Raw genomic sequence first — 27,772 nt, 5'->3', positions numbered from 1 at the left:
TAAGATGAACACTCAGAGTGATAAACCCAGAATTAATTTACTGTATGTGTATTTTTAATCCAACTTCAATAAGAAAATAGGACTAATTTAAATTGCGTGCAATTTATACTCATTTTTTTTCTTTTTAAATACAGAAGAATCATTTCCCAAAAATGGTATCATCTTTTTTAAAGCCACTTTTACACTGAAAAAATAATTCAGAGAGCACCAAAAATAAGTAGCTGTACCATTAGTAGCTACTAGTTTTTGTTGGCAGGATTTCAGTCTCTCCAATTGCAAAGAGCAACCCCATGGTTACCAAGTAATTAATTAAGCGATGAGGAATGACAACCAACACTCAGAAAACAGAATTATTCAGGAACACAATTGCCCCATCTGTTATGCATATTATAGATTCAAGAATAAAGGGTGCTCCATGTAGCATTTTAGATATACAAATCTTTCACTGGATGGTCCAAAGAGCCAATTATTACAAAGCCGTTTCAAGTTCTACCAATAGAATATATTACTCTAACTATTGAGATAGAGACATTATTGAGTGTTTTATATCTCAGAATTGGGGGGGGGGTGTTATGATGTGAATGGCAGGTTTGAGTTGGGGGCTTGTTATTGAGGGAAATTGGGGTTTGCTGAATTTGAGCAGTGAAATTTTAGGTCTGTGAATAAAAATGGAAATTGGAGCATTTTACCTCCCATTTCTATCATTTTAGAGGAAAGAAAATGAAAGCCCATACCACCAAAAATTACTTTTAGTCATGTGGGTCACTCAACTTCTGAAAGGAATGATTTATGATTCTCAATTATGATCGTATCAATGACTACTATACTGTGCGAACTACTGAAGATACTTAAAGTTTTATAAAGACAAAAAAAAATGAAAACAGGCACTATGAGATAATTGTCTGAGATTTGCCCATTAAAAAAACCCCATCATGCTAATTCTTATTTTTGATGTCTTTTTAATCTAAACAAGACTGAATTATTATTCAGGTTCAGAATTCTAAAGGTTAATGCCTTCAAGTCAAACTCAACCATTTTGAGATAGCAGGAGTAGATAGCAGGAGTCATGCTCAAGGCCTGAGACCAGATCCAGCCCACTGGGTGCTTAGATCTGGCATGGGGGGGGGGGCACCCTGGAAATAGCAAAGTGACCTGTGATGCCTCTGCCAGCAAAAAGGCTGCACCAGGCCTCTCAAACCCCATTTTCTCTGACATAGGGTTGCAGGAGAGCTGTAATGGCCAAAAACGGAGCTTAGGAGCCTGTTTTCACTGGCAGAGCACTTGGGCCATCATAAGTACCCCTGACATGAGTCATGTTGAGCTGGCCACGCCAATTCTGGCCATGCCCACCTGAGGTCAAACCAACCCTGAGGAGGCCCTCAATGAAATCGGGTTTGACAACCCTGATCTAGATCTAAAATCCAGGCAATTTTCTGGACAAAAGAAAAGTAGTACTGCATTTTTTCAGAATACAGTATAAGACGCACTGGAGTATAAGACGCACCTAGATTTTAGAGGTGGAAAATAAGGAAAATGTATTCTGAACCAAATGGTGTAGTAATATATTATTTAATAAAATACCAGTGTATCAGAATACTTTTTACAAATATGTATACTTTTTACAATCATGTACACTTCTTACAAACCTCAAACTTCACAGTTTTAATACTTGTGGACTTCAACTCCCAGAATTCCTCCTCCAGTCATGCTAGCTCAGGAATGGGAGTCCACTAGTCTTAAAGCTGCCAAGTTTGAAGACCCTTGCACCCCTAATCCCTAACCCAGGAGTCTTTGAACGTGACAGCTTTAAGACTAGTGGACTTCAACTCCCAGAATTCCTCCTCCAGTCATGCTAGATGGGGTAATTAGAAGTCAAACACAGCCCCATTTTTGCAAAAATGGGCCATTTTCACCCATTTTTTCATAAAAAATGGGGTGGGCTAAGGGTCTGAGAAGCCTGCAGGGAGCTCCTGATTGATGGGGGATAGCAAAAATGGCTGCGTTTTTGTGAAAATGGGCCATTTTTCACCGATTTTTGCCTTATCCTGGTCCCCAGGAGATCTCTACAGCTCCCCAAGCCCTTTGTCCACCCCATTTTTGTGAAAAAGCGGGTGAAAACAGCTCATTTTTCTTAAAAACTGGGCCATTTTTGCCATCCAGCACCCCGGATGCACCAACATTTCCACCCTCTTTTCTGAAAAATACAGTAGCTTGAACATCTTTCTTCCAGAATATTGTGTTTTCAGAGTTCGCTTTAGTTTTAAAATATGGGTACAAAGAATTTATATGCCTATATTCCAGTCATCTTTGCACTGTTATAGCCAGATGTTTTGTATCATGATGTATTCATTGCCTTTTATATCATGATGTATTCATAACTGTTTCAAAACTGAATTTGGTTCCTTAAATTAATATGGACTTGTCCTTAGGAATGAAAATCCATACAGGGCTTTTTAAAAAAAATAGCATAATGGAGTTTCATCCAAAAATAATGGATTTGTTTTTACTGTTCATATTCCATAATGTAGCTTTATCTGAATTGATGTTTCCTGGTCTATAGGCTAATGCAGCAAGCACAAATTAATTTAACACCCATGATTTAAATGAGCTTGATTTTATTAAATTATGCTAAAAAAAATATTGTAATATATTCTTCAAATTAAGTGCAAAATAAATAACTCATCCTCCTTCATAGTAACTTTAATCAAAATTATCAAACTGAATATAAATTTATTTTATCAAAAGAAAACCAGCCATATTCTATAGTAACTGTTGTGGTTAGCTCTGGCCCTGCTGCTGCCCCAAGGACAGTGGATGTGGGGGAGACATTCACATGCTGCAGGCCTGTTTTGCCCCCGGTGGAATCTGCTGATGAAGGGTCCTCTGACCAAGAAGACATGAGTGACAGGGAGGAGGAGAGTGTGGCAGACAGCTCAGAAGTAGATCAATTATCTAGCTCCTCCTTGGATTCAGAACAAGAGTTAATGATACAGCCACGCATGCGGAGAGCGATGCATAGGCAACAACAACTGAGAGATTATTATCAAAGAAAATGAGGCCACCTGTGGTTGGGTGGGGCTGTGGTAATTAGTGAGGCTGCTATAAATAGCAGCCTGTGGGTTTGGCCATTGTGGAGGATTATCTGATCATTGTGTTTCGTGACTGCTTTACTGACTTTGACTTTTTGTGTGCTGATTTTCCCCCGCTTTGAAACTAAACCAGAGAAAAGAAGGATTGTGAATTACCTCACAGCTGCAAGCTAAGTATCACAGAACTGATAAGGGACTTGTATAAATTACCAGTTTGTTTGGAGACAAGTGCTCTTTGCTATCCCAAAAGAGGGCTTGGTTTAAGTGAATTTTCAGTATAAAGAACATTGTTTTGAATTTTCAAACGTGTGTGTGTCTGAAATTTGTACCTGTGAATTTTTGGGAGGATTCTACCAGAGCGCCTGACAGAACAAGTAGCTTTTAAACAATTATTGAACCCCCCCTTACAAAACAAGTCAAATTCAACTTTATAGCAAGCTTACCTGTAACATTTTATGTGCATCTAATTTACTTATTTAAAAATAACAATCTGCAAATCTCATGATCAAAATTCAGGGATCTGGCACCTAACATGCATTTACAATAGTTGCTACGTCCTAGGGTCATATGATAACCACTTACCTTTCCAGACGGGCCTTTGAGAAGTAAAGTCAATAAAAGAAGCCAGATTTGCTTAACAACCACTGGAAAAAAAAGATTGTAAAATTGGCCATGACTCACTTAATGACCACGTTGCTTAACAACAGAGGCTCCGGTCTCAATTGTGGATCAAGGACTACCTATAGCCCATCCCTAGTTAAAGATCTCATATTAGAATTAAAAAATCCTAGACAGAACATGGATAGTCAGTGCCTTTTATTAGTCTCTTGACTTGTGTTGGCAAACCTATGGCGCATAGGCACTGCACATGCACATATTCTGGCCAGCTTATTTTTGGCTGGCCCCACACATGCCACCCCTCCCCTCCCAGAGGTCTCCACGCAATCCGTTTTGTATGCAATGTAAGTGCAAGGCTCATGAGGAGGTTATGAGAGGGTAAAAAACAGACATAGAAACATAGAAGACTGACGGCAGAAAAAGACGTCATAGTCCATCTAGTCTGGCCTTATACTATTTCCTGTATTTTATCTTAGGATGGATATATGTTTATCCTAGGCATGTTTAAATTCAATTACTGTGGATTTATTAAAAGCGATTGGTTAAACAATCTGAGTTCTTTAAGAACTCTGGGGTGGATGCCATCTGGACCCATAGCCTTATTTATCTTTAATCATTCAAGTTCTTCTAAGACATCAGCCTCTAATATCATTGGAGCTGAATCCCTGCAGCTGGAAGCAACGCTATATCCATCCATAGTATTATATTGTAAGGTGTCTTTTGAGAAAACTGAACAGAAGTAGCTATTGAAATGATCAGGCCTCCCAGAAGTCAAGAAACAGGCCGTTTCCAGCCTCCAGAGGGCCAGGAGAGGCAGTTTTTGCCCTCCTGGAGGCTCCACAAAAGTCTCCAGAGCCTGATGGTGCTGAAAAATGGGTTTACCAGGCCAATCAGGAATCTGGAAATGAGCCGTTTTCAGCCTCCGGAGGCTTCAGGGAGGCCTGCTAGGCCCAAAATGGCACAGGGGAGAATCACATGTGCATGTGCAAGGAAGCAAAGGAGTGCAGGGAGGTCATGCACAGGGGGCAGGGCAGCATGGGGAATTTTGCGCACATGCATTGCGAGGGCATTGCATTATGGGTGTGGGCACATGCGGGGGTGCAATCATACAGATATGTGCTTTCGGCACCCGGGGGGAAAAGGTTAGCCATCACTGCCCTAGAACAAGGGTCACCAACCCCTGGTCCATGGACCGGCATTGGTCTGCGGCATGTCAGAAACCAGTCTGTGCAGGCAAGCGAAGCCTCATCTGCAAGAAGCAGGTAGCACGCAAAACTATACCCTTCCATTTCTCTGAAAAACCTCTCTCCGCCAAACTGGCCCCCATTGCCCAAAAGATTGGGAGCTATTGCCTAGAACATCCAAGAATCAGATTACTATCATTGCTGAAACTCAGCAATATTTCAAAAAAATTAGCATTCACACTACTTTCCTCTGACATTCCCCTCCAAAATATGATGGTTCGGTCACTAAAAACAATACTACAGAAATTATAATCCTTAGCAGCAAAAAGATGTCATGGTTCATTCTAGGAACTTTGACCAGCCAGAGCAGATATCTTACATTGCATGGATTCAAGTCAAAGTAGTCCATATCTTTAGTAACCACTGTAAATGTTAATGTTATTTTTCAATAAAGAAAGGAAATCTCCCCCCCCCCCCCAAACATGCAACACGCAAACACTGTAGGGCACAACTTAGTTTTCTTAATTAAAAATCTACTGCAGAAATCTGAGAATGTGTTTAAAGTTAAAAACAAAAAAGAAGAAGAATGCACTAGTTTAAAATATGTGCATCTAGGATATCCTGGTCTCCAAGCTTTATAAGAAACAAGACTGGTATTTAAACAAGCTACATTCTACAATTACAGGGTCTCCGTGCCAGGAGAGACATTAGTCATTTGCTTAGTAACAAACCAAAATGAAATCCTTCGAATTTGGTTTTCATACAATGTCATTTTGTTTTATAACTAGATTTTTTCAAAGGTTTCTGTTTTTAAGACAAAATTATGCATAGTATTTAAATATACCACTTTTTCTATATTTAGACTTCGAGTTACTAAAATAGCACTGCTTAAGCCCATGGGTGGAAACCCAAGAGTATATAGAAATGATTCAGAAATCTTATATGAATGGTATGATAAAATATTTCATTTTATGTGCAAATGTTATAGGGACCATCAGTATCTTATGGATTATAGCCATTTTGTAGTTCAAACACTTTTATAAGACACTAGGCACGTCTCTCGAAAGATTAAGTGTACTGATTTCGATGGAAGACGTTTCTTTAAATTAAATTTTCACGCAAAGATTCTAAAATCACAAATACAATGCAAACTATAAACAAAATAACAAGCATATTAAGGAAGTGGAGCTTGTAGCAATTTTTTTTTAAGAATCAGTTTTGAACATCCAGTATAGCTGATCCAATCACTTCAATTGAATTATACCTGGAAACCAAACGGCAGCCTTTGCAGTTCTTGTAGTACAGTTCTTAGCAACCATTCAAAGCTACAACAGACTAAAAGAAGTTACTACAGTAGAACCCCGACTTACGAGACTAATTGGTTCCGGAAGGAGGCTCGTAAGTCGGAACGCTCGTATGACGAAACATTGTTTCCCATAGGAAACAATGTAAAGTCAATTAATCCGTGCAACAACAAAAAAACCCGCTGCCGCCGAACGCGGAAGTTAGCGTTCAGAGACAGCTGCGAAGCGGCGCGCGTGTTTTAAAACGTGGCAGCTGGCCTGGGGGGTCTCGGGGGGAAGCCCCCGAGCCCCCCAGGCCGGCTGCCACGTTTTAAAACACCCGCGCCGCTTCGCAGCTCTCTGCTGAATCCGGAACACTAACTTCCGCGTTCGGATTCAGCAGAGAGCTGCGAAGCAGCGCGGGTGTTTTAAAACGTGGCAGCCGGCCTGGGGGGCTCGGGGGCTTCCCCCCGAGCCCCCCAGGCCGGCTGTGACGTTTTAAAACACGCGCGCTGCTTCGCAGCTCTCTGCTGAATCCGAACGCGGAAGTTAGTGTTCCGGCTTCAGGAGACAGCTGCGAAGCGGCACGCGTGTTTTAAAAGGTTGCAGCCGGCCTGGGGGGCTTGCCAGCACCCCCCCGAGCCCCCCAGGCCGGCTGCAACCTTTTAAAACACGCGGGATACGAGCGCCAAGGAGCTGTCTCCTGAAGCCGAAAGCGGAAGTTAGTGTTCGGCTTCAGGAGACAGCTCCTTGGCGCTCGTATCCCGAATGTGAGCTCGGGAGGCGAACAAAAATGTCGCTCCCCTCCCAGCTCTTATCTCGAGTAGCTCGTAAGTAGAGCTGCTCGTATGTCGAGGTTCCACTGTATATGACCTCATAATTATGGCTTCTAGACCACTGGTCAAGTGATCACATTTTGTGCAGTTGGCAACTGGCTCGAATTTAGGATGGATAACAGTATCCTGTGGTCGCACAATGTGATTTGTGATATTTTTTCAGATAGAAAATGGCAAAAAAAAAAGCCATTGGATATGCTGGTCCAATTTAACAACCATGTGTTTGCTAAACTACTATACAATTTGCTGAACAATTGCATTTACAATCATCATAAAAACAATTGTACAATCTAGACAGCTTATGACCACTTAACAAGAACAATGATTTATAATCAAATTGCAGGACTAATTGTGGTTATTAAGCAAGGACTACCTATAGCTGTAGCATACGCAGCAGCCACACCCCAGGCAACTGCTTCGACAGGCTGGCCAAACCTGTAGCTGTTGGGTCACTGACCTTTGGTGAGATATGGACAGGGGTGTGCTACTGCCCGGATGGGGGGGGACACAGGGGGCAGCAAAAATGGAGCTCCACTCCAGAGCATCCAATTTGCACTGAAAGATGTTGAAAGAAAATGCAGGGCATCCTGCAAAAACCACGCCCACAGTATGGTAGTACAAATTTTGGTAGCCCTTCACTGGATACGGACTTATCTATCCTGAGCTTGTGAAGATTCTGCTGGACTGAACAGATGAAATCTACTAGAATAGGACAATAGTCATGAAGGCAGTCTCCGTAAGCCATACGGTACGTTAAGGACATGGCAAGAACGAAAGACGTTCTGGTCAACCAAGTGCGCCCAGCTCATCTCCAACTGTCTTGACTCTTGTCCTGTTATTGGAGCAAGATGGAATCTGGGAAGAGAAAGTGAGGTTGACTATGCGCATCTCTCCCTCACTTTAATCCAATTCACATGCAAGTCTTGACATCCCCCAAAATTCCCGTGAAGATGTCAAAGTCTTCTTCGAACACAATGGACAGACACCATCATCACCTACAGTGGTATATGGGTGAATTATTCAAGCTGCTGCTATGTAATTCCATGGTAGCTTTCAAATATCCTTCAAATGCAGCCCCTTCTAGAGCACACTGAAAAGGTCACAATAACTGTTCCAAGATCACAACTGGCCATGAAATGAAGTTGTGGAAAAGCCTTCATGACCACATCGGCTACCTGTTCCCCAAGCAAATGTGATCACTTGGTGGGTGTGCAGCAACCTGTTGTAGCTTGAATAATTATTAAGCAGCCAGGCGTTAAATGAGGACTAACTATACTACAAAAACTACACTGGGTGCTATTTGGCTTCCAAGATACAACAGTGATTTGATCTGCTGGATATACAAAGCTTTTAAAAAAACCAAATTGCTACAAGCTCCATTTTCTTAATGTGCTATTTATTTTTGTTTATTTGTTCATTGCAAAGTAGCTCTGTTAGGGAAGCACAATACCACCCAGAGCTAACAATGGAATCTCAGTAGACTTGCTTGGGATGGGGAAAAGCTCTGGTGGACCTTTTCACTAGGGTCATGGATTCAACTGCAATTATTCACAACTGAACCAAAAAAAAAAGACTCCAGACAGATAGCAAGAAAAACAAAGCTATCCTCTTCTTTAAGAATAATTAGCTAAAATAAGTGCAGATTTGGTTAACGAATTTTAAACATCCACCCAGTTAGCAAACTTTCAATGAAAACAATTTCTTCTAACTTCAAACAACATGGCAATAGCTGGGAATATTACTGGATTGCAGAATAGGTTGCAGATACCTTTCCATATAAGGTGAAAAATGTACTAAAGCTCTTAATGCTATATTGCACATCTTTTCCAGCTTATTCATAACAGTCAGTTGAAAACTACACAGATTTGAAAAAAAAAAAGTAAATTTAGTTGGGATATACAATGCATTCCATATTTACCACAATGGATCGTTTATATTGGCGTCCAGTTTAATGCACTGGTTAGGGCAACAGGTCAAAAATCAGGAGACTGGTCCCATGTTAGACGCAAAGCCAGTTGAGTCCTTGGGCTCTTTCTCAGCCCTAGGAGGGAGGCAAGGACAAAGAAGAAAACTGCAGGCAAGCTCAAATATCAAACAAAGCAAAAATTGGGGGGTGGGAGGGAGGAAGGGGAAACGAATTTACATTAAATTGGTGACAGTCCAATTTTGGACCAGACTACAAGTAGTCCTTTACTTATGATCAGTTGCTTAGTAATGGTTTGAAATTCCAATGGACCCCTCAAAAGCTACTTATGACCCAGTTTCAGTTATAATGTCTCCCCTGCCGCCATGACCATATATGTGCCTGTAATTATGCCCATAGCAAGTGCTCCATGGTCACATATCAATGATTTACATATTTTTGTGGAAACTGGTATTTACTTCTAGTTTCCAGAAAAAAACACCCTATAGCAGTGATGGTGAACCTATGTCACGGGTGCTACAGGTGGCACGCGGAGCCATATCTGCTGGCACGTGAGCCATTGCCCTAGCTCAGCTCCAAGGTGCATGTGTGTATCGGCCATCTGATTTTTGGCTCGCACAGAGGTTCTGGGAGGGCGTTTTTGCCTTCCCCCAGCTCCAGGGAAGCCTTTGGAGAGGCCGAAAGACAAGCCTACCGGACCCACCAGAACTTGGGAAACAGGTCATTTCTGGCCTCCACGGGGCCTCGAGGGGATGGTGGAAGCTGTTTTCATCCTCCCCAGGCATTGATTATGGGTGTGGACACTCACACATGCGCGATAGCAAGCCTACACACTCTTTTGGCACCCGAGGCAATAAAGATTTGGCATCACTGCTCTACAGCAGTGTTTTTCAACCAGTGTGCCGCGGCACACTAGTGTGCCGTGAGACATGATCAGGTGTGCCGCGAAGCTCAGAGAGAGAAAGGAAGCAAGAGAGAGAGAGAAAACAAGAGAGAGAGAGAAAGCAAGAGATAGAGAAAAAGAACAAGAGAAAGAAAGCAAGAGAAAGAAAGAAAGATGGAGGGAAGGAGAGAGAGAGAAAGACATAGAGGGAGGTAGGGAGGGAGAGAGAAAGAGAGCAAAAAAGAGAGGAAGGAAGGAAGAGAAAGAAAGGGATGGAGAGAGAAAGAAGGAAGGCAGAGAGAGGGAGGGAGAGAGAAATAGAGCGAAAGGGAGGAAGAGAGAGAATTTTTTTGCCCAAACTTTTTTTAGCCCCCACCCTCCCCCCACTCAATGTGCCCCAGGGTTTCGTAAATGTAAAAAATGTGCCGCAGCTCAAAAAAGGTTGAAAATCACTGCTCTACAGCATACAATGAATTTCTTAGTGACGGCGGCATTTGCATAATGTCCGCGCCTTTGACTTTACAATCTGCTACATTTTTTTAACGCAGGCATTTTACAGCCTACAGGCCACATCTACCCTGTAAACAGTGCTAGTCTGGCCTACTGTATGTGCAGCGGTGATGGGGCAGCAGCAACGGGAATGGCAGTATTGGAAGCACCATCAACTAAGGGAAGGGCAGTAATATTAGCATGGGTGGGGCCGCAGCAGCTGGGGATGGATGGGATGGCAATGGTGGCTATCCACAACAGTCCTAGCTTCTCCTATGGTCCCTTGGGAAAACTAATTGCCCATCCTTGGTCCTGCATAGGCACCATCATGGTTGTAAGCCAAGGACCAATGTACAATAGGAGCCGGGGCTGGGGCAGTGGTTTGAATGCAGCACTGCAGGTTATTTCTGCTGACTGCCTGCTGACTGCAATTTTGCAGTTCAAATTTCACCTGGCTCAAAGTTGACTCAGCCTTCCATCCTTCCCAGGTCAGTAAAATGAGGATCCAAATTGTTGGGGGGCAATATGCTGACTCCGTAAAAGGCTTAGAGGGGGCTGTAAAACACTATGAAGTAGTATATAAGTCTAAGTGCTATTGCTATTCCACACATTGCTCATAGAATGATATTCACTGCCAGATTCTATACAACTTATCATATGGGCTACTTTAACATGCTAAACAATTATGATTTGTGCCTTCAAGTGGGACATATCAAAAATCACCCTAGGGTTCATGTTTCTAAAAAAAGAACAGAAATAAATCCTTCTTCTTCACGATGGGAAATAGGCTCAGCTCACAATAAGAATTATTTTGCCACACAAATGCAACTAATTAAGACATCATTGTTAAGTGGTGTTTTTTTTAAAAAAAAACCTCAAAAGGCACAAAACACAGGACTTGTGAAATTAACAGATGGGATGGGGCTATAAATATCCTGCCCAATTGCTAACAAGCTGTCTGGGAACGGCAAGTGGTGGAGAACATTCAACACCTGCCACCCCCACCAGCATTATTTTCCTATCGATCCCTCCAATTTATGCCTTGTAGCTCTGTAATACAGTGGAAAGCCAATTTTCATCAAGGCAATCCAATTCTTTTCATAATACAGTGATACCTCATCTTACAAACGCCTCGTCATACAAACTTTTCGAGATACAAACCTGGTGTTTAAGATTTTTTTGCCTCTTCTTACAAACTATTTTCACCTTACAAACCCACCGCCGTCACTGGGATACCCTGCCTCCGGACTTCCATTGCCAGCGAAGCACCCGTTTCTGCACTGCTGGGATTCCCCTGAGGCTCCCCGCCATGGGAAACCCCACCTCCGCACTTCCGTGCTTTTGTGATGCTGCAGGGGAATCCCAGGAGGGGAATCCCAGCAGTGCAAAAATGGGTGCTTCGCAGGCAACAGAAGTCTGGAGATGGGGTTTCCCAGCAAGGGGAGCCTCAGTGAAATTGCAGCATCGCAAAAACACAGGGTTTCAAGGTGGGGTTTCAAGGACTTCGGTGTTTTTGCGATGCTGCGATTTCACTGATGCTCCCTTCGCTGGGAAACCCCACTCCCAGACTTCCGTTGCCAGCGAAGCATTCATTTTTGCGATGCTGGGATTCCCCTGCTGGAATTCACCCTGCAGCCTTGCAAAAACACAGAAGTCAAGAGGTGAGGTTTCCCATGGAGGGGAACCTCAGGGGAATCCCAACCTTGCAAAAACAGGCGCTTCGGCTTGCACGCATTAATCACTTTTCCATTGATTCCTATGGGAACATTCCTATGGGAAACATTGTTTCGTCTTACAAACCTTTCACCTTAAGAACCTCATCCCGGAACCAATTAAGTTTGTAAGACAAGGTATCACTGTAATGACCTGTGTATGCATATACTGTATGTACAACTTGGTGTTTCGGGGGGGGGGGGCAGATGCTTCCATCTTTTTTCCTTACAATATGGCTGAGCTTCCAATCCATTTTTTTTTAATTTCAATTTACGCTGCACCTAATTCAATGACTCTGTGTGGCTCACAAGCACTATACAAAACAGAATAAGATGGGATTCAGAGTAAGCCGTGGTGGCGCAGCAGTAGAGTACTGCACTGCAGACCACTGAAGCTCACTGTAAATCTGCAGATCAGCGGTTCAAATCTCATCATCGGCTCAAATCTCATCAATTCAGGAAGCAAAATCTTGTGAGAGTACATTTGTGTGCATGCAAGATTTCATCAATTTTTTTCCTTCTGTGTATGCGCAAAAGCACAAAAAATTGCCAAAATCTTGCGCATGCGTGCATTTCCTCACCACTAAAGCTGACTGTAGATCTGTAGATCAGCGGTTCAAATCTCATCACCGGTTCAAGGTTGACTCAGCCTTCCATCTTTCCAAGGTGGGTAAAATGAGGATCCGGATTGTGGGGGCAATATGCTGACTCTGTTAAAAAGTGCTATTGCTAACATGTTGTAAGCCGCTCTGAGTCTAAGGAGAAGGGCGGCATAAAAATTGAATGAATGAATGAATCAATCAATCAATCAATCAATCTATACCATTATAAGAAAAAATAAAGATATGTTTAACAAGAAGTCTCATCCATCTAAACTCAAGACTGGGGATCTTCAAGACTTTACAGAACACCAACAGGATGCAGTCAGGTGGATTTCAGTGTGATGGAAATCAGTGCTATGACAGAGAACACATGTTTCTTGGGTCCCAAAATACAACACCCCAAATCAACACACATGGGAACTTTTCCATCTCATTTGGAAACCAAGGGCCCAGAGTATGGAGGAAGAATGAAGAGGCACACACTGCAAGATGCTTGAGATCCAGTGTAAAATTTCCACAATCTGTGTTGATTTGGGGAGCCACGTCATCTGCTGGTGTTGGTCCATGGTGCTTCATTAAGTCCAGGGTCAACGTAGCCCTCTACCAAGAGATTTTGGAGCACTCCATGCTTCCATCCACATATGAGCTTTATTAAGTTTTCCAGCAGGTCTTGGCACCTGCCCATGCTGCCAAAAGCATCAAAACCTGGTTCAATGACCATGGGATTACTGTCCTTGAATGTCCAGACATGAACCCCATAGAGCAGTGATGGCGAACCTATGGCATGGGTGTCACAGGTGGCATGCGGGGCCATATCTGCTGGTACGCGAGCCATTGCCCTAGCTCAACTCCAATGTGCATGTGTATGCCGGCCAGCTGATATTTGGCTCACACAGAGGCTCTGGGAGAACATTTTTGGCTTCCAGAGATCCTCCAGAGAGATGGGGAATGGCATTTTTATACCTTCCCCGGGCTCCAGGGAAGCCTTTGGAGTCTGGAGAGGGTGAAACACGAGTCTACTGGGTCCACCAGAAGTTGGGAAACAGGCCCTTTCTGGCCTCGAGAGGGCCTCCTGGGGCGAGGGAGGCTATTTTCACCCTCCCCAGGCATTGAATTATGGCTGTGGGTGCCCACGCTCTTTCGGCACCCGAGGAAAAAAAGGTTCACCATCACTGCCATAGAGAATCTATGGAGCACTGCCAAGAGAAAGATGAAAGACATCAGACCGAACAATGCAGAACAGCTGAAGGACGCTGTTGAAGCATCCTGGTCTTCCATAACACCTCAGCAGTGCCACAGGCTGATAGTGTTCATGCCACACCACATTGAGGCAGTACTTCCTGCAAAAGGGGTCCAAAGGAAGTATTGAGTACATATGCATGCTTATACTTTTTAGAGGTCCGATATTGATCTATGTACAATTCTTTTTTTTAACTGATCACATATAATATTTTAATATTCTGAGATGGGGGATTTGGGGTTTTCATGAGCTGTACCCCATAATCATCACAATTATGACAAATCACAGCTTGAACTATCTTGCCTTGCATGTTATGAGTATCTCTCATATATTACATTTCACCTTTTAAGTTACATTACTGAAATAAATGAAAGTTTGCATGATACTCTAATTTTTTTTAATTTCACCTGTAGAGGGTGGTTTTTAAATACAAAGATCTGCTGCAAGGCAAGAAAAAATTGTAAATACATATTGAGTACATATCAAGAAAGTGATTTATGAAAATGATTTGGATAGCCTGTCAACCCACCTCAATGGGACTGAGACAGGAAACCCCACTATTAAGTGATGTGATTGAAAGTTAAAAAAATATGTGATTGTGCCATTTAGCGGCAGCAGTTCCAATGGGCCTAGTTGCCATCCTTAAGCAAAGACCTTACCTAACCATGACTTGAGACTTTGCTGGCTTTCCCATTGATTTTGCATATTGGAACGGGGAAGGTTGCAAATCCCAACCATGTGACTATGGGCTTCTATAATATTGTGATTACGAGAGAGATGCCAAGAACTCAGATCAAGTTTATGTAAACAGAGGACCTGGAACAATCATGAGTATAAAGATCGACTGTAATTGTCAATTCAATGCCATCATATATTAAAACAGTTGCTGAACAAGTTTATTAAATAAGACCACCTACATACTAAATCACAATCAATATTCCTCATTACTTCATACTGTTTTATGTTATATACAATGAGCAATTGTAGGCATAAACCAATATGCTATATAATTCCTGTGCCAAGAGAACAGTTGGATCTGTCTTATATCAGCATAAAGATATATGTTAAAGGGGAAAGATGTAGATGTGAAAATACTTACTTACTTACTGATTTGATTTCTATGCTGCCCGTCTCCAAAGACTCAGGGCGGCTTACAACATATAATAAAACCAGTAAATTACAATAGAATCAATCCAATTAATTAAAATTACAAAGCAATCTAAAATCCCTAATTGAATTAAAAATCAATCACACCCATTCGTACAGCAATCGTACAATCATTCGTTGGCCAGGGGTTAAGAACTAATTGGCCCAAGCCTGATGACATAAATGAGTCTTAAGACTCTTACAAAAGGCGAGGAGGGTGGAGGCGGTACGAATCTCCAGGGGGAGCTGATTCCAGAGGGCCGGGCCCCCACAGAGAAGGCTCTTCCCCTAGTTCCCGCCAAATTGTCTAGTTGACGGGACCTGGAGAAGGCTGACTCTGTACGACCTAACCAGTCGTTGGGATTCATATGGCAGTAGGCAATCCTGCAAGTAATCTGGTCTAATGCCATGTAGGGCTTTATAGGTCATAACCAACACTTTGAACTGAGGCCGGAAACCAATTGGCAGCCAATTGGCATATGGTATGTATGGGTTATAGTTCAGGGAAATAGAAGAAAAATCTCAGAATACCAATTGCAGCTTCTAATGTAAATTGAGAATACTGAACACAGATAATAATTGATCAAATTAAACAAAGAACCAGTCATTTAACACTAATCTACTATCATGTGTGTGCTTTATATTACATATATTAATTTATTCAAACAAAGGTATGTTAATCAATCTTTCAATCTTCTAAAAATAAATACATTGCACTCATGTGGCTTTCAAAGTTGCCTTTAACTGTACTTGATACATAGATAAAATATCAAAAAATTATGAACTCAAACTTTATCACACTACAAGAAAACAACCAAACTCAGACAGCATCAATGCCCCCACATATAAATCTTTTTCAGACGTAACTTTAACTAAGAAAACCATATTCAGAAATATGTTTCATACATGATATTGGCCCAAGATATCCATCTTGAAATCTTTTCAACTACTGTAGAAATTTAATATTAAAGAATCTCCAATAGTAGAATCCCTATACTATATGCATATTTTAAATTTCTGGGTCTCTGACCTTCTCCAAGCTTAGGTTTTTTTTCCTGCAGATATTTCATTACTAGGCTAGATATAACATCATCAATGCATGGCAGAAAAGAGTTTGCTGCCTGTGTAAATAGATAAACAATCATGAAAGGAACAATGTTAATTAAAGATCAAAGAAGAAGCCATAGTCCAATCAGCACTATCAGAATATACAAATATATAAGCAACTAGCAAACTTCATTCTCCTTTGCACTGATTGAGTTACATACGCTGATAAACAATTGCAGAAAACAACTCCCAAATAAGAAATCTGTATTAAGATGCATGCTTTTTAACCTTTTCATTAGATGTAGGGCTATAAAGTAAGAAAGATTAAAATGTGGATGTAGTTCCCTTAAGGATTGTGTGGCCTTTTATTAACTAATGTGTGAAAAATGAACCTGTATCAAATGACTGGAAGAATGCTTTTACTATTCCATCACACAGTAATTCAAATACAATACACATTTTAATATAAAAATGGCTTATTAAGCAGCCCTGATTAAAAGGGTAAGGGTAATGGTAATGAGTAAACTTTGGAAAATACAGTCCATGGATATATGCCACCATATTTTGTTCTTCAGCAGGACACTGAGAAATGCATGAATGGGGAAAAATACATTTATTGTACATTTGTTCATTTACTAAGCAGTGGTTCTCAACCTTTCTAATGCTGCAATTCCTTAATACAGTTCCTCATATTGTGGTGAATGAATCACTTAAACCGTAATTTTATAAAATTAATTATAGGTTTATTTCTTGCAGCTATCAAGCATACAATGTATTCATATACCACAGGATAGGCAGTCTTCTAAGAACATAAAAAATCTATTTCGTATGGACAGGAAAGGATTGGTTACAAAAGAGGCTATTAGCATATGTAATGAAAATATAAGGGCCTTCGATTGGAGCCGGAGTGGCGCAGCAGGTAGAGTGCTGTACTGCAGGCCACTGAAGCTGACTGTAGATCTGAAGGTCAGCAGTTCAAATCTCATCACCGGCTCAAGGTTGACTCAGCCTTCCATCCTTCCGAGGTGGGTAAAATGAGGATCCGGATTGTGGGGGGCAATATGCTGGCTCTGTTAAAAAGTGCTATTGCTAACATGTTGTAAGCCACCCTGAGTCTAAGGAGAAGGGCGGCATAAAAATTGAATAAATAAAAATAAATTGAATAAATAAATAAATAAATTAAAATGTTTATCATTTCAGTTTACAATTAATACATTTCCAAACATTTGATTGTCAATAATCATTTTATGAATATATAAAAGTTAATTATTAGGCATAATATATATTCAATCCACATGCCAATGCTACCCATTCTCTTGTTTTAATAGGGTTAGCTTACAAAATTTCTGTTATTCCAGGATTTCTGTTATTTAAAAGAAACATATACATTTCTGATGATCTAATGATGTGAACAGATTGAATTAATTATAAAAAATATGTTCCTTCTCCCCATCATCCTCCATCTGTATAGAGTAAGAATTTCCGTTTGAATAGACAATGTATGCAAACAAAAGTTCTTGTAAACTGTCAACTAATTTACAGTTTATTTATATAAGAGACTAAACAGGTTAAACAGCTTGAAACACTGCTTTTTAATTCTTTAAAATCAATATATCCTACCCATATATCCAAACCTAGATGCCTTGCTTTCAGTCCAAACATTTGAATAAAACAATCAACTATTATTCATCTGGAATTCTCCACTTTGACTCAATTAAGGGCAGGTAAATGAGCGAAAGAAGACAAGACAATAATTCCATCCATATGGAGACCACCATGGTTTGAATATGCAATGGAGACTCACCTGGCAGGGGATTTATAGCTACTTATGTCAATGTTTGTTACAGGTATCTAGAGAATCCACATTATATACTACACACCAGGATATGTTATATAAGACCATAACAGCACATAAAAGTAAATATTTTAAATGCTCTTTTCTTGGCACTGCATTATTAGTATATGAGCAGGTTTTGTTTTTACATTTTCCATACCATACAGCCACAAATAACACCAAATAAATGAAATTTCTTCCTCTGAAGTTCCTCTGACATATTTATACTGGTTGGATCCCAGAAAAAAATAAAATTGCTAGAAAGGGATTAGGAGTAAAAACCTTTCTTATAAAATACCGAACTATTGTCAATTAAAATACTTGGCAATGCTCTAGTTTATAGATCTTAGCAATAGGCACCCAGGATGCTTTGAAAATTGAATTGAGGATGCGGAAAATGAAACAGGATGCTTTGGAAATGAGAAATGAAATTTCTTCAAGCAAAACAAAGCAAGTCCAGTTGCCTTCTGAAAAAGCACTTTTGGCGCAACCATATTCTGGATAATTGAGAATTTCCATAGACATGCTTTAGCAATGTTATCATTTTGGTAAACCTTGTAGCTGTTAGGAATTACCATGTTCTAAAAAATACTATGCAATCTCGACAACCAGCCTGAGATAGAAACATAGAAACATAGAAGTCTGACGGCAGAAAAAGACCTCGTGGTCCATCTAGTCTGCCCTTATACTATTTTCTGTATTTTATCTTAGGATGGATATATGTTTATCCCAGGCATGTTTAAATTCAGTTACTGTGGATTTACCAACCACGTCTGCTGGAAGTTTGTTCCAAGGATCTACTACTCTTTCAGTAAAATAATATTTTCTCATGTTGCTTTTGATCTTTCCCCCAACTGACTTCAGATTGTGTCCCCTTGTTCTTGTGTTCACTTTCCTATTAAAAACACTTCCCTCCTGGACCTTATTTAACCCTTTAACATATTTAAATGTTTCTATCATGTCCCCCATTTTCCTTCTGTCATCCAGACTATACAGATTGAGTTCATGAAGTCTTTCCTGATACGTTTTATGCTTAAGACCTTCCACCATTCTTGTAGCCCGTCTTTGGATCCGTTCAATTTTGTCAGTATCTTTTTGTAGGTGAGGTCTCCAGAACTGAACACAGTATTCCAAATGTGGTCTCACCTGCACGCTATGTAGCGGGATCATAAGATGTTATGCTTCTACATGAGAGCCTTGGAAAAAAACATTGATCCTTTTTTGGATTTCCTTTGTTGAGTATTGCCCTGCAGAAGCAGGCCCAATGGCCCATTTTTCTGCCTTGCATTACTTACATAGAACCTTCTGCATGTTTCTAAGAAATAAGCTAATTAAGTATCCATGCATTGTGTCACTCTGTTCCATGTACAAAACTGGGAAAATAAGCCCTTCCTATCAATCCCCTTGGTGAAAGGTCAATTCAATGCATTAATCATTTCCCCTTTGGGATGCCAAAACTAACTCTTTTATGGTCCATTGTTGTCACACGGCTTAAAACTCTCTCATTTTTCTAATAAGTACACTTGTTTTTATGATGCTACCCACTACAAATAAACTCACTTTTAATTAATATATTAGAAAACAAACCTAGTAAAACTACAGTACTGACAATTAACAGATAATTCTTAGCAACGTCTCACTGTCAGCATGTAGCAATTACAGTATTACAATCCCTACATTCAAAACCTTTTTTTTAATATTAGCTTCTTCCCATACTATTATGTAGAAGAGAGCATATATTTTATAATAATTTCTATAGACAAATAAAGAATGTGTATTGTAATGAGAACTTTACATGGGAAATAGTATATTAATATGAATGGAAACAAGGAGTTTCTCTAAGTGGTTTACAGAGTCAACATACTGATGCCCCAACAATCTGGCTCCTCATTTTACCGACCTAGGAAAGATGGAAGGCTGATAACCTTGAGCCAGTGAGACCTGAACTGACAAACTGCTAGCAGCTGGTGATCAGCAGAAGTAGCCTGTAGTATTCCATTTTAACCGTTGCGCCACTGCAGCTTTTATACTGCCCACAGTGATTCTGGATAGCCAAAAGCAGATTAAAAATACTGTATAAAATAAGCTACAAAACAACCAATTTATAAAGCCTATATGAAAACTTGTTGACTGGAAGGTTGTAACTGAAGACCCAAGTACCACACAACGAGATGAGCTCTTCTTCAATCTTGAAGTTCAAAAGCATGCAAATGTGAGTAGATAAATAGGTACCACTTATGGGAAAGTAACTGCATTCCATGTCCCCAACATACAATCATGTTGGCCACATGACCATGGAAGCATCTTTGGACAACACTGTCCCCTTCGACTAAGAAACAGAGACGAGCACTGATACCCAGAGTTGCACATGCATTTATTTATTGTATAAAAATTAAACTATTAGGATTTATTTACTTTAATGCCTCTACTTTCCTTAAATTGCAATTTATTTCTTTTTTTATAAATAATATTTATTAATTATACTGTACATTAAAAAAAGGGAAAAGAAAAAAAGGGGGGAGAAGGTAGATGGAGAAAAATGGATCAAAACGGATTGATATAACAATACAGTATTAACAGAATGTTGGGATAAGAAGTACACCTTCCACAATAGTAAGTAATAAGTATGCAAATACATAATTAAAATATTAAAAGAAATATTTCGAAATTTTCCCATCATATGAAGTTGATTTTTGGTTTAACAAAGTAGAGAGGAGAAAAAAAGAAAAAAAAAGAAACTAAGTAAGATAAAGAAAGCAAAGTGAGAAAGAAAGGAAGAAAGGAAAAAATAGGTTAGAAAAAGGATGAAAATAAGACCATCAATTTATTTCTATATTTTGCAAAAGTTGCTTATCCAAAAGGGAATAAAGTATACATGTGACATTAGTCTTGCAGTAACTGCATGACTCTATGTTTTAACAAATAAGAAATAATATACTTTATTTGTAAACATGTTAATGTATACAAGTAGCAGGAGTCCAAAAATCAGAACAGATTATGAGAAGCGGTTCCTGGTGAATTGCCAACTATGGGGGCAAGAAGAAAGAGAGCCATCAATCTTAGTAGAAGACAGATGGGAATAGAGACACTGACATGTGAATAATCACTCTGGCCCAACATCAGATGCCTTAAATAATAAAAGCATCACCAAGTGCTCGGAGGTACCAGGGAATCAGATTAGTTTATATGTACTATATTTATGCAGAATCTATATCTGCATTGCAACCTTCAGGAGCCAGCTTCAATCTGTGTGCTAAATAAATCCATGCTTATCTTTTTGTTCCAGGTATCTAGAGTTTATATTATACTAAATCAGGAGATGTTATATGAGACTATAACAATACATAAAAGTAAATGTTCTTTGTCGCCATCATCTACTAAGTATGTTAATGTCTCCTCTGTTTAAGAGAAACATCTGAAAAATACAATCATCCCTCTTAGAGTACTTATAATTAACTACATTCCTGAGATAATTTGCATTTTTTAATCTCATGTACCTTGAACATTTGGTTATTTTCTATGCCCCCAATGAAGAATTATTTATTCCTCTCAACCACCAGAGACAGTGAGAAATGAGTTCTAAGACATGTGTTTTGGGTGTATACATACATTTTCTTTGTCTTACAAGCCCACATACAAACACACCCCTGTTACTGTGTATCACAATTTGGAAATTATAAACAATTGTGCCAAATACAAATACAATACCAAAGACAAAGAAAACCGAGTTAAATACCATAAACCAAGCAAACAATCCACTTTTCAACTGCATTCAAGTCCATAAAAACAAACTCAATCAATCTTTGATAAGGAAAAACACATGGACAATTCTAGGGAAGACCTAAAGATTACTAAATAGTATCTCTCTTTCCTTTTCACTTGCTTTTGGAGTACCCACCACACAAGGGAACCATTATAAACTGCAGTAAGAAAAATATTTACAAGCCAATGTAAACTAGATACCCCGTGAATCAGTATTTGTACAGTTCAGGCACCGAGGATTTCCCAGCAGCAAAAGTTCAGAAACATTTTCATAACAACAGGCTTATTTTTAGTATCTTCTTGGATATTTTCTGACAAAAAGGCTGCCGTGAAATTAACCAGGCACTCTGGGAGACCGAATGCCTTGCTTGAAACAATGATAACCAGAAGTTACCAGTCAAGATAGTGTAAAATCACTGCAGAAATTAAATGCAAAGTATGTCTGCCCTGTGCACATCGGCACATGAATGTTTCACCACATATGCAAGCAGATGCACAACAGTATAAACTGTACAGATAAATTAAATAAAATGTATTTCTAAACTGCTATTATTCATTATACTGGTCCAATGCCAAAGATCTCCAATACATCACAAACTAGGAGAAGTGAAAAGGAATTACCTTTAGATTATAATCTTTTAAAAGGCAGGATTTTAACTCAGGCATTAAATAATATGCAGATGTTGCTGTTGTTATTATTATTTGGATTTACTGTATATATCCCCCCCCCCCCAGGACTGTTGAAGGAAGAATAATTAGTTCACACAGAACAGGAAAGAGAAGCTAGCCAAGTCTATGTGTAGTGCAAATTATGTCGCGTAAAACAAGCCTACAATGCTAGCTTGTACTATGTGAAGTATTTAGTCAAGCTAACTATGGGGAGGGAAGTAAGTCACTGCCATTGTAGAAATTCAGGAGGATCCTGTGCTCCTAAACCTTTGTTTTGCCCTGCACACAACTTGGAAATGTGGTGAGGTTTATGAAGAGGATTATTCAAGTTCTGTCCAACGCAAAGACACAAGAGTAACACAATGATGGTATTATTAAATATGGACATTAATATTCCTGCCATTCAAGAAGGCAGTCTAAATCAGTGTTTCCCAACCTTGGCAATTTGAAGATATTTTGACTTCAACTCCCAGAATTCCCCAGCCAGCATTCGCTGGCTGGGGAATTCTGGGAGTTGAAGTCCAAAAATCTTCAAGTTGCCAAGGTTGGGAAACACTGGTCTAAATGAACGAACACACAGCCACGAACACACCCAACCCTATGGAAATTCTCAACCACCCAGGGCACGTTTGTCCCAAAGGTGCTTTTCAAAAGGCACCTGAACTTTTGTGGGGTCTTTTTTTCCCCCCTTGAAAACGTTTCGCTCCAAGCAGCTTCTTCCGTTCTTGGATGAAAAGCGAAAGGTTTTCGGGAGGGGGGGCGGAAACCAAGGAAGTCCAGGTGCCTTTTGAAAAGCACCTTTGGGGACACACACACCCAGCAACGCGGAGAATACAGAAGCAGGAGAGAGAAAAATAAACATTTTTAAATAACCCGGTCGCTTTTCGGCGGAACTATGGCTTCCCGCAGCAAAAGGAGAACAAAGTAACTTAACACGGTCACTTTTACGGTAGCTCAACTTTCTCCAAGTCCATCCACCTCGCTGAATTTCTGGCCGCAGAGAAACACTCTGGAGAAAAAGAAAGGCGACCAAACCTTCCTTCAAACTGGGTTTACACATGTCCCTAAAATAACTAAATCACAATTAGGTGAACCCAGCCACAGGCAACTCTTTTTGAGTTTGAATACTGCCTTACCTTAGTTGGACCACAAAACAAGGACGCCGCCCGCCTGCCGCGCCTTAACGGGCTTTAAGAGACTCGCCCCTTTTACGCAGCCCTCGACTTCGATCCCCAAAGTTTCTACTACAGGCAGCCCCGCGGTCCGCGCGCCTGCAGGGGGCGCCCCGCGCCCTGAGGCGCGCCTGAGGGCCAAAAAGGCAGCACGCCGTCCCCTCAGACCCACGCTCCGCTTTGACCTACCGCTCGGCCGGTGGAGAGGACGCCGCGTTCTCAGCCCCGAGTGTGTGTCTCTCTCTCTCTCCGGGGTGGTAGAAGCCCAAACCCAACCAAGCTGAGCCAAGCCCACCGCGGTGAAGAGGGTTGCTGCTCCGAAGCCTCCGGCTCCTTGCAACCGAACGGCGGGAGGGAAGGCAGTCGCCCTCGAGCCTGTGAAGTTTTGCTCGAAGGACCGACTCCTCCCAGGCGGGCTCGGCTCTCGCGCCGTCGCTTCTGACAAGAGCGAGCCTCCTCCTCCTCTCTCCCTCTGAAGCGCTCCTGCTCCGCCTCGCCCCTTTTCACGGGCGGCGCGAGGGGGGAGGGAAGGAGCTTGCGAGAGTGGGCCTACACGCTCCCCCAGACAGACACACCACGTCTCCGCGCTCCTTCCTTTGTGCTTCCTTGCGGCTGCGTTAAAGATAGCCGGCCTTTCCTCGTCCTCCGCCCGGATTGGGTCAGCCAGCCTTTCTTAACAGGAGCAAAGGGGGTGTAAAATTGAGATTTTATTCCGGCGGAATGACCAGATAAAACAAAACGAATGCGGAAAGTACCTGTTCTGCACCCGGAAGATTCCAAGTTAAATCCCCCAGTATCTTCTCCCTTCTTAAAATATTTTTTTACAAAAATCTACAGTAGCATTTAGACTTTTGCTTGTATGTATGTACTGTATGTATGCAGGGGTGGACTACTGCCCGGACGGGGGGGGGGGATAGCAAAAATGGAGCTCTATCCCAGAGCACCCAATTTGCACAGAAAGATGTTAAAAGAAAATGCGTCCTGCATAAGCCATACCCACAGTGTGGAAGTAAAAATGTGGTAGCCCTTCACTATATATATGGATGGATGGATGGATGGATGGATGGATGGATGGGGGGAAAGCAAGTAGGATGCTTGGCTGCATAGCTAGAGGTATAACAAGCCGGAAGAGGGAGATTGTGATCCCGCTTTCTAGAGCGCTGGTGAGAAGACATTTGGAATACTGTGTTCAGTTCTGGAGACCTCACCTACAAAAAGATATTGATAAAATTGAACGGGTCCAAAGACAGGCTACAAAAATGGTGGAAGGTCTTAAGCATAAAACTTATCAGGAAAGACTTAATGAACTCAATCTTTATAGTCTGGACTCTGGAGGACAGAAGGGATTGAAACATTTAAATATGTTAAAGGCTTAAATAAGGTTCAGGAGGGGAGTGCTTTTAATAGGAAAGTGAACACAAGAACAAGGAGGCACAATCTTGAGGTTAGTTGGGGAAAAGATCAGAAGCCACGTGAGAAAATATTTTACTGAAAGAGTAGTAGATGCTTGGAACAAACTTCCAGCAGACATGGTTGGTACATCCATAGTAACTGAATTTAAACATGCCTGGGATAAACATATAACCATCCTAAGATGTTTTTTCTTTGAAGACGTTTGGCTTCAAACATCCAAACATCTTTAAAGAAAAACTAGAAAGTCCAGTTGGCTCTTGAAAAAGTCCCTTTGGGACAACATTGCAGGCTTGTTGCAGACCCCATGACAGAATCTCCATAGATAGTAAGCTTGCATGTTAGCTTGTGCTATGTGATCGAACCAAACCACTTTAATTATCATGGTCAGGGGAGGGAAGAAAAGTCTGCCAAAGTCAAAGTCTTTGCTTTTAAAATGACTTTAATGTTTTTAATACCGTGTTTCCCCGATAGTAAGGCAGTGTCTTACAATCTTTTTACCCCCCAAAGCCCCACTGTGTCTTACTTTGGGGGTATGTCTTATATTGTCCTGGGCAATTTTTTAATTTCTTATTTTAAAATATGTAATAAATAAAATCTAGAAGTGGCAGAAGCGCGGGTGAGTGGAGGCGGGCAGGAAAGGCACGAACCGAGGGTTTTAAGCAGAAGGCGGGGGCGGTTCAAGCAGCGTTCCGCCATCGCCGCCGCTCCTGCGTCTTTCGCAGAAGTTCTTGAATGGTGGCGGCGGCCCTTGATCGCAGCCGATGAGGATCGGCTTTCTTCGCTTCTCCTGCTGCTTCCTTTGCTTTTCCGCTGCTGACTAAGGCGACGCCGGCCGGGCAATTGGAAGGTACCCGATAGCCCTTTTGGTCGCCTTTCCCGGCGGGGAGAGCAAAGGCGGCGGCGGGAGTAGTGGAGGCGAGGCGGAGAAGAAAGAAGCGGCGGATAGCTGGCGAGGCGCCGGCTAGAGGGCTGGACCCCGCCGCCGCCTTTGCCTCTTGCCCGGCAGGAAAGGCGACGAAAAGGGCTATCGGGTCCCTTCCAATTGCCCGGCTGGCGTCGCCTTAGTCAGCAGCGGAAAAGCAAAGGAAGCAGCAGGAGAAGCGAAGAAAGCCGAACCTCATCGGCTGCGATCAAGGGCCGCCACCATCATTCAAGAACTTCGCTTCTCCTGCTGCTTCCTTTGCTTTTCCGCTGCTGACTAAGGCGACGCCGGCCAGGCAATTGGAAGGGACCCGATAGCCCCTTTCGTCGCCTTTCCCGGCGGCAAAGCGGCGGGGTCCAGCCCTCTAGTCGGCGCCTCGCCAGCTATCCGCCGCTTCTTTCTTCTCCGCCTTCTCCGCCTCGCCTCCACTACTCCCGCCGCCGCCTTTGCTCTTCCCGCCGGGCAAGAGGCTGGGCGAGCAGGCCGAGGTGCTGGAACTGGGGGTGCCTGTCCTTGGCATGAACGGCGGGCAGGTGGCGCTCGGCACCCGGAATCCCGTCTTCTCGCCACCGCCCGAGCTCCCTCCGGAGCCTGCTGCCGCCGCCGCGCTTCCTCTGCCGGCCGAGGAGTCCTTATCCGCGCCGCGAACTGCTCCGACGCCTCCCTCGCTTTTAGTACCGTGTTTCCCCGAAAGTAAGACATATGTCTTACTTTCGGGGTATGGCTTATATTAGCCAACCCCCCTGAAACCCCCCATATGTCTTACAATTGGGGGGGTCTTACTATCGGGGAAACACGGTATTAGATTTGTTACACTGTCACTATTTTGTTGTGAGCCGCCCCAGTCTACAGAGAGGGATGACCTACAAATCTAATAAATTATTATTATTATTATTATTATTATTATTGTTGTTGTTGTTGTTGTTATTATTATTATTATTATTATTATTATTATCATTACCATTATTATTATTATCATTACCATTACCATTATCATCATTATTATCATTATTATTATCATTATTTAAATTGAGGCTTGCAGTTTATTGTTTTTGCAAGCATGGTGTGTCTGCTAACTTGTATATCTGAAAGCAGGACTTTGTATGATTAATGTAAAGATAACCCATTGCTTATTTAATCATGATTTGCTGAATCAACCTACCATAGTTTTCAGACTATAAGATGCACCAAAATTTCAAAGAGATAAGAAAAAACGGTTTTTGTCCTCCCTGGCTCCCTAGAGCACTCTGCAAGCCTCCCAAACCCTCTTGCAAATACTGGCCTGTTTTTCATAAAATGGGGGTGTTTTTGTCTTCCCCCAGCCCCCAGGAGCAATCTGCAGGCCTCCCAAACCCTCTGGCGCACCCCATTTTTGTGAAAAATGGGGGCATTTTTTTTTTTTTGCAAAAATGGGAGGCCAAAAATGGCTGTATTTTGTATATAAGATGCACTGACATTTCCACCCTCTTGTAGAGGGGGAAAGGTGTGTCTTATATTCTGAGAAATAGGGTAGTTAGCTGAATTTATGCACAATAAACCATAGACTAGCCACATGTTAGCTTAGTAGGTTGCATAATCATAGACTATGGATAAAACTCTTAGTTGCTATATAAACTCTTACTTAACTATGGATTAGTTTGCAACACAATGAAAGTCAAAACACTAGATGGATCCTTAGAACAAATTGTTTTATAAACTAGCTGTAATAGCACAACAGGATAAAACATTCTGCATAGCTAACATAAATACAGGTAGTCCTCTAAGTCTAAGACTATAATTAGGACCAGAATTTGAATTGCTAAGCAAAGCTGTTATTAAGTGACTCTTGCCTGATTTTTATTACCTTTTTGCCATCATTAAGCAAATCATTGTAACTACCACTATTAAGTGAGTCACACAGTTGCTAAGCTAAGCTGGCCTCTTCCCTTCACTTTGCTTGTCAGAAGC

General features: G+C 41.5%; 1 protein-coding gene across 4 annotated transcripts in view; it reads right to left on the bottom strand.

Annotated features, from left to right (window-relative positions):
* Window positions 1-23,964, bottom strand: part of TIAM2 (TIAM Rac1 associated GEF 2) — a 183,198-nt gene extending 159,234 nt beyond the window's left edge. For all 4 annotated transcript variants that reach the window (XM_070733750.1, XM_070733752.1, XM_070733751.1 and 1 more), the window contains exon 1: window positions 23,680-23,964. The gene's annotated coding sequence lies outside the window, so the exon portion shown is untranslated. The remainder of the gene's footprint in view (window positions 1-23,679) is intronic.
* Window positions 23,965-27,772: the final 3,808 nt, after the last annotated feature.

This window comes from Erythrolamprus reginae, chromosome 1 (assembly GCF_031021105.1).
Source record: "Erythrolamprus reginae isolate rEryReg1 chromosome 1, rEryReg1.hap1, whole genome shotgun sequence".
NCBI classification, from domain to species: Eukaryota; Metazoa; Chordata; class Lepidosauria; order Squamata; family Dipsadidae; genus Erythrolamprus; species Erythrolamprus reginae.
The sequence above is the reverse complement of the archived record's forward strand: the minus strand, read 5'-3'. Positions and strand labels throughout refer to the sequence as shown.